A 6,041-nucleotide genomic window follows, 5' to 3' on the forward strand; every position below is an offset into this window, starting at 1 on the left:
ATCGTGTCCCCCCTGTCACATCACACACTGCTTCCTCTGGTAAGCTGGCCACCGGGTTCTGTCAGTGCTTCTGGAAGGCAGCTATGCTCACCACTATACCACCAACGCAGACTCAGTCAGTGCTTCTGAAGGCTGGAGTGAAGCCCGTTCTTGGCAGGGGCCCTCCCTGACCCTGTGGGTCCCGGGATAATCCCAGAGACCTTAACTGAACCCTCACCTCCCCATTTGGGGCCCTATCCCCCTCCCAGGACCCTCTAAGAGCATGGCTAAGACAGTTATTCACACTACAGTGTGAATGACTTAACAGCTCACCCCTTACAATGGGTGTCTACATTTTCAAAGAGAACAGTCCTAAAGGAAATAGAATTAGTAAGTAATACAGGGATGTCAGGGCTCTTGGCACCTTGGCTTTTCAGATCACACCAGGGGAGCAAGATGAAACTAGAGGGCTTTGGAGGAAGCTAGCCAGGTGCCAGCTTCTTTGGGGACCTGGTTTAAAAGTCTCTCAGGGACCCAGGAGGAGAAGATACTTTTAGGTCTTCCCTGCTATTGAATAGTCAGTTGACTTTTATCCACCATCCATTGTCAAGTCAGGAACAGTTCGGTATCTACTAGACAGTGGTGAAAAAACCCCACATCAAATCACTGTAAGGTGGTCTAGAATTATCAAGTATTATTTCTGGGTAAAAAAGGAATTAGCAGCTGTTTGCTATAAGCTCATTCATTGGTTTTCTCCATTCAGCCAAAGGATTTTTCCCTGGCTTCTAGAAGCAGACCTTGCAATTTAAGTGTGTGGTCACCAGGTGGTGGAAGTGTGCCATGCCCGTGGAGTCTAAGCAGTGTTGGGGGAAGCTGAGCTCACCTTGCATCAAATCCCCTTAGAACTAGGGAGAGCTATGACTTCCTTTCCTTTCAGCCATTTCCAACCTGGAGTTCATCAAAAGATGTTTGCCATTCTGGCAATTCCTGGCTCTAAAGGTCTGTGGGATAACCCAAAGCATTCTTGCTGAGAAATGTGACCTTCTGTCCGCCCCTGAGAAAGTGAAGAGTTCCTGCACTTAGAAAAAGTGTCAAAACCTCAGGACCCTCCTTTGGAGTCAGTTCATCTTTGTCTTCAGCCACTTTATATTTTCTTTTTCTTTCCTCTCTTTTTCAGGGGACCCTTTACCCTCACCTTACTTTCCGAGGGAGGAATGCAGCCTCTGCTGGCCGTCAGCATGAAGGCGTTACTCATTTGTAGAGGCCTGCCGGCCTGTCCCGGCAGGAGGCCATGAGCCCCCCCTCCTCCGGTGCTGAGGAGACAGGACAAGCCGACCATTTCCACCTTGCTTCCACCACTGTGTAAGAGGAGTTGACTAGTCCCTCCTTTTGGAAACTTTTCTCCCTGGGAACGACTATCTTTGGGCTCTCCACGTCCTTCACTGCTTTCCCTTCCTCTCCAAGGACAAGACAGTCTCATCATTCATGGTGGCCATGTTCCATAAAGTGAATACAGAACCTTTGCACCTGGGGAAATTCAAGTGTAAGGTCTCTGCCAGCCCCCAGTCATAGCAGTTTCATCCACTGGTCAATAAATAACTTCATTTTATGTGTATTTCTCTTCAAAGGTACCTTATTTAAGGTACTGATTTACATAGGACCTCTTATTTTATACTTACTTATATGTAACATATTGATTAACATTGAACTCGGGGCCAACAGCGCTGTAACTCGTGCCTGAATGAAGCTTATCTAAAACAAGTATTTTCTCCAGAAGGCGCATCACAATCTTCTTGTGCTTAGGATCACAAGACAGCCCTTCAGCACTATACTTGAGGGCCATTTAACCAGCACAATCACACACAAAAAGCACAAAAATGTGAAAAAAGTGGCACTGAATAGACTCAGAAAGGACACTTGTGGACAGTATGAGAACGGAGAACAAGAAGGCAAGGATTCACCTGGTGTGACCTCAGCTGGGAACATGTGCATCCGGTGACTCAAATTTTCTCTTATCTGTACCATGTTTGGGAATGGCCCCAAAGGGCCATACGTATTGATTTTGGGGTCACAAATAGCAGATAGGCAAATTTGCAGATACAGAATTGGTAAATACTAAGGACCAACTGCACAAACATGCCCAAAGCTCAGACCCTGGCTCTAGGAGTTTTTCCCTTTCTCTCTTCTCCTGGCCAGAGCTGTGACATCAGCAACTCTCATCTCTGGGCAGAGACCTTTGTAACATGCCTCTAAAGTCCTGACCTCTCTCTAGACCAGCAGTTCTCAAAGTAGGGTTCCAGGATCCTTGGGGAGAGAGGAGACCCTCCCTTTTTGCAACTAAATACCTGCACGAATCCAGATTCTCTTCATATACGTGAGCTAAAACAATTTGTCGCAACAACTGAATGTAGAAGCAGATCTGAGAAGGCAGCTGCCTTCTAGTAAGCTGGACACTTAAAGAGATCTGCAAAAATATAAAGCAATCACTAAGATTTTTTTTTTGTTAGGAAAATATGGTCATGTTATTTATGGTAAGGTGGAATGGTGTTATAGTTACTTTTTAAACAAATCACTAAATAATTTATATGCCTCAGTGCTTCTAATACAATGAACACTGATAGATGAAACCCACTTACTCAAAAGTTCTTCAGGCCCTCAATCATTTTTTTTTAAATGTTTTATTTATTTCTAGGAGAGAGAGAGAGAGAGAGACAGCGTGAGCAGGGGAGGGTCAGAGAGAGAGGGAGTCACAGACTGAAACAGGCTCCAGGCTCTGAGCTGGCAGTCAGCACAGAGCCCAACGCGGGGCCCGAACCCACAAACCGCGAGATCATGACCCAAGCAAAAGTCAGACGCTTAACCGACTAAGCCACCCAGGCGCCCCAGGCCCTCCATCATTTTTAAGAATGTGAAAGTGTCCTGAGATGGAACATTGGAGAAACACTCCTGTGGACTTAGAATCACTTTTTCAGTAGTGTCCCCGATATTTGTATGTGAACATGTCATCGGCACCTTAACTCAGCTGGACCGAGAGCCTACTCATCAGTGCTACTGACCCTCAAACCCATTCCTCCTGGCATCCCAGTGTCTGCCAGCCTCGGTTTCTCATCCATCTCGCTTGAAAATCCCAGTCCTTTCTACCTTCTCCACTCTGTGCATCCCCTACAGTTTCCACTCAGGAATGTCTGCAGAAGCCATGTCTTCCTGTCCATCCCCACCAGCAACGGAGTCCTTTCCCTATAGGACCAAGCCCAGACTTTTATATCTGAATGCCAGTGAACCCTTGCAGCAAGGCCCTGATACTCCTCTGACCAGACTTCGTTCTTCCCTTGAGAGCATGATGGCACAGGATGGTGGCGAGGGGTGGGGAGGTGGACGGCTTCGCTGCACGTGCCAAATAGTTCTGCATCTGTTTCTGTTCTGCCAGGAACAGACGTTTGCAGGTGTAGCAAGTAGGGGCTCTTTTTCAGCTCCCGATTTCATGCAACTAAGGATTCAGCCTCTCCTCTTCCTTCTCCCTGGGATTGGTTCTAACCCTCAGGGCCTGTGCAGTAGCGTGACATTGGTGGCGAAGGGCAAAGTCTTGTTGGTTTGATGTGTCCTATGCAGGTCTCTGTTGCGATGTGTGGGGTGGGGATGAGGTACCCTGCCCCACACTGTGGTCTCTAGTCCCATCTCTCTGGGAGGCCCTTGCTTCCAGAAAGGCCCCAGTGCTGGCCAGATGCATATAGATTGTCCCTCCCCTAGAAGTTAGTCACTGCTGATTTTACTACTAATAATAACAATAGGTCATGTTTCTTGCACTCTTACTATGAACTAGTCTCCATACTGGTTTTATCTCATTTAATCATCACAAAAGATCTGTGAGGTAAGTACTAATGTTATCTCTGTGTTACAAACAAGGCTCCGAAAACATAAGTAATTTGCCTAAAATAACAGTTAGATAACTGTTATAAAATAACAGCAGAGCTGAACTTTTATACACAGATCTGTTTGAGTGCGGTGTTCATACCCTTAGCCCCTCCCTGTGAAACCCTGCCTCCTCTGGAAGGCCCTGGAATGTTCTTTCTCTCCACTTTGCTTAGATGACTCTTGTGTTCCTGTGCTTCTCAGGGGTTAAAATCAAATAGTGTGTGTGCTCTGCTATACTGCAGTCAACTGTTTACTCCCTCAGACAGGAGAGAAAGGAACCAGACCCAGACCTTGCCCTCCAGAAGCTACACGAAGCTACGCTGATCATTTTGCTTTCATAGCTTTAGGGCTATCAGACTATTGAAACAACCACCACCACAATGATTGCTTAAGGCCACCAAGTCTATCAGTTAGGCCCAGCTATGAGGTAAGCAGAAGGGCTGTGTAGACTCTGATTTGAGGCCTTTGAGGAGTCCCTGAGCCTTTCTCAGATAGGGGACCTCAGTCGGCCAAAGGTACAGAGAGGCAGAAGGAGATCCTGGAAGAGGGAAAGAGGCAAGTGGGGGGGGGGGCGCGGGGGGGAGGCAGGCAGTGCGAGTCCCAGACAGGATGCCCGACAGTCCCTGTGAAAGCTTGCCGCAACGCTACCTCACAAAGACCCGCTCTGTGCTAAAAATGTCATCCCACTGGGAATCCTGTCTCTCCTCGTTTTGTGTCAACGTCACCCAAAGGTCACCTGTTGTCATAGAGAGCCCAGGTGGAAAGTGAAGTGGGAAGGATTCTAGCAGGCTCATTTCATTCTGGTTTAGCTGGTTTTTCTTTAAGTCAGTAAACAGGGCTAGAGTTCCAACTGGTCTCCCAATGACAGTGAAACGTACCCTGTCTTCCCCAAGTGAGAGCCGGTTTTAATGGAAAATTAAAATTTTCCACATCTTCCAAAGAAAATGGTGCTCAAGACAAGGAAAGGTGGGTGCTCAAGTATCTGGAAAGGAGCCAGTGAAAGTAGATTTAAGAGACCAACAGTCTGGTGGCCAAGGATGAAGATCCACACCCATCTGTGTGGTGGTAGTAGAGCCTGGGGTGACACACAACAAAGAAGAAACAGAGGAAGCTCTCGAATAATTGCCAACACTTGTGTCACTTGTGGCTCTTAGGACGCCAACGACAGAGATAGACTGTGGATAACTGAACACAAAAGGAAGTGTCTTGAAAGACAATCAGTAGCCAGAGAATCCCAGGAAAAGGCCCAGCAGGGACAGGAAGCAGGGCAGCTCCAGAGATCCAGGTAATAAGAAGTAATGAGCAGCCCTGCCCTTTGAGATGAATCTGTTTTGCCATTTTGGGTCCTTGTGTCTCATGGCTTGAGATCTAATTTCTACAGGGCAAGATTCTCATTTGCTTTCTTCATATCATGTGTTCACCTTTGGTTGGGTGTGAGGCACCTTGAGTGACAGCCCCAACAGGCTTGCATGCAGCGGATGAATGGGGGCAACGTCTTGGCGGAGGTTGACGGGAGGCAAAGATGCTGCGCAAGAGATGTACACTTGTATAGTTACTCACCCGGGCTTTCCCTGTAGGCTGTCCCTGGAGTGAATTTTATAGCAGCACTGGTCGTTAGAATTAAGTTTGGAGGGGCGCCTGGGTGGCTTAGTCGGTTAAGCGTCCGACTTTCGCTTAGGTCATGATCTCGCGGTTCGTGGGTCCGGGCCCCGCGTCGGGCTCTGTGCTGACTGCCGACTCGGAGCCTGGAGCCTGTTTCAGTCTGTGACTCTCTCTCTCTCTGACCCTCCCCTGCTCACGCTGTCTCTCTCCTCTCTCTCTCCTAGAAATAAATAAAAAACATTAAAAAAAAAAAGAATTAAGTTTGGAAATATCAGAAATCGAGAAAGCACTGTGGGTAAAACGAAGTGGGAGGCAAAGCCGAGAACAGCAACCTGAAGGCAGAGGCATGTGTGTGGGGAGAGGGGGGACGTCACTTCAGAGTTTCCATCCATGATTTCGGAAAAATGCCCCAATTAGCTATGTGCAAAGGAAGGTGCTAGCGCTAACCACAGATAAAAGATAACTATGGAGGAAATAAATTTTAAAAATTTGCAAAGTCAAACTGAGCTCAGTCTAAGAGCTAACCTATGTTAGGTGTCTAAAGAAAA

General features: G+C 47.4%; 1 long non-coding RNA gene across 1 annotated transcript in view; it reads right to left on the minus strand.

Moving 5' to 3' along the window:
• LOC144218316 (uncharacterized) overlaps positions 1-5,550 on the minus strand; it is a 6,935-nt gene extending 1,385 nt beyond the window's left edge. The window contains exon 1 of the long non-coding RNA XR_013331109.1: positions 5,452-5,550. This is a non-coding gene — a long non-coding RNA (uncharacterized LOC144218316). The remainder of the gene's footprint in view (positions 1-5,451) is intronic.
• Between the last annotated feature and the right edge of the window lie 491 nt (positions 5,551-6,041).

Source organism: Crocuta crocuta, unplaced genomic scaffold, assembly GCF_008692635.1.
Source record: "Crocuta crocuta isolate KB4526 unplaced genomic scaffold, BGI_CrCroc_1.0 scaffold39, whole genome shotgun sequence".
In the NCBI taxonomy this organism is placed as follows: Eukaryota; Metazoa; Chordata; class Mammalia; order Carnivora; family Hyaenidae; genus Crocuta; species Crocuta crocuta.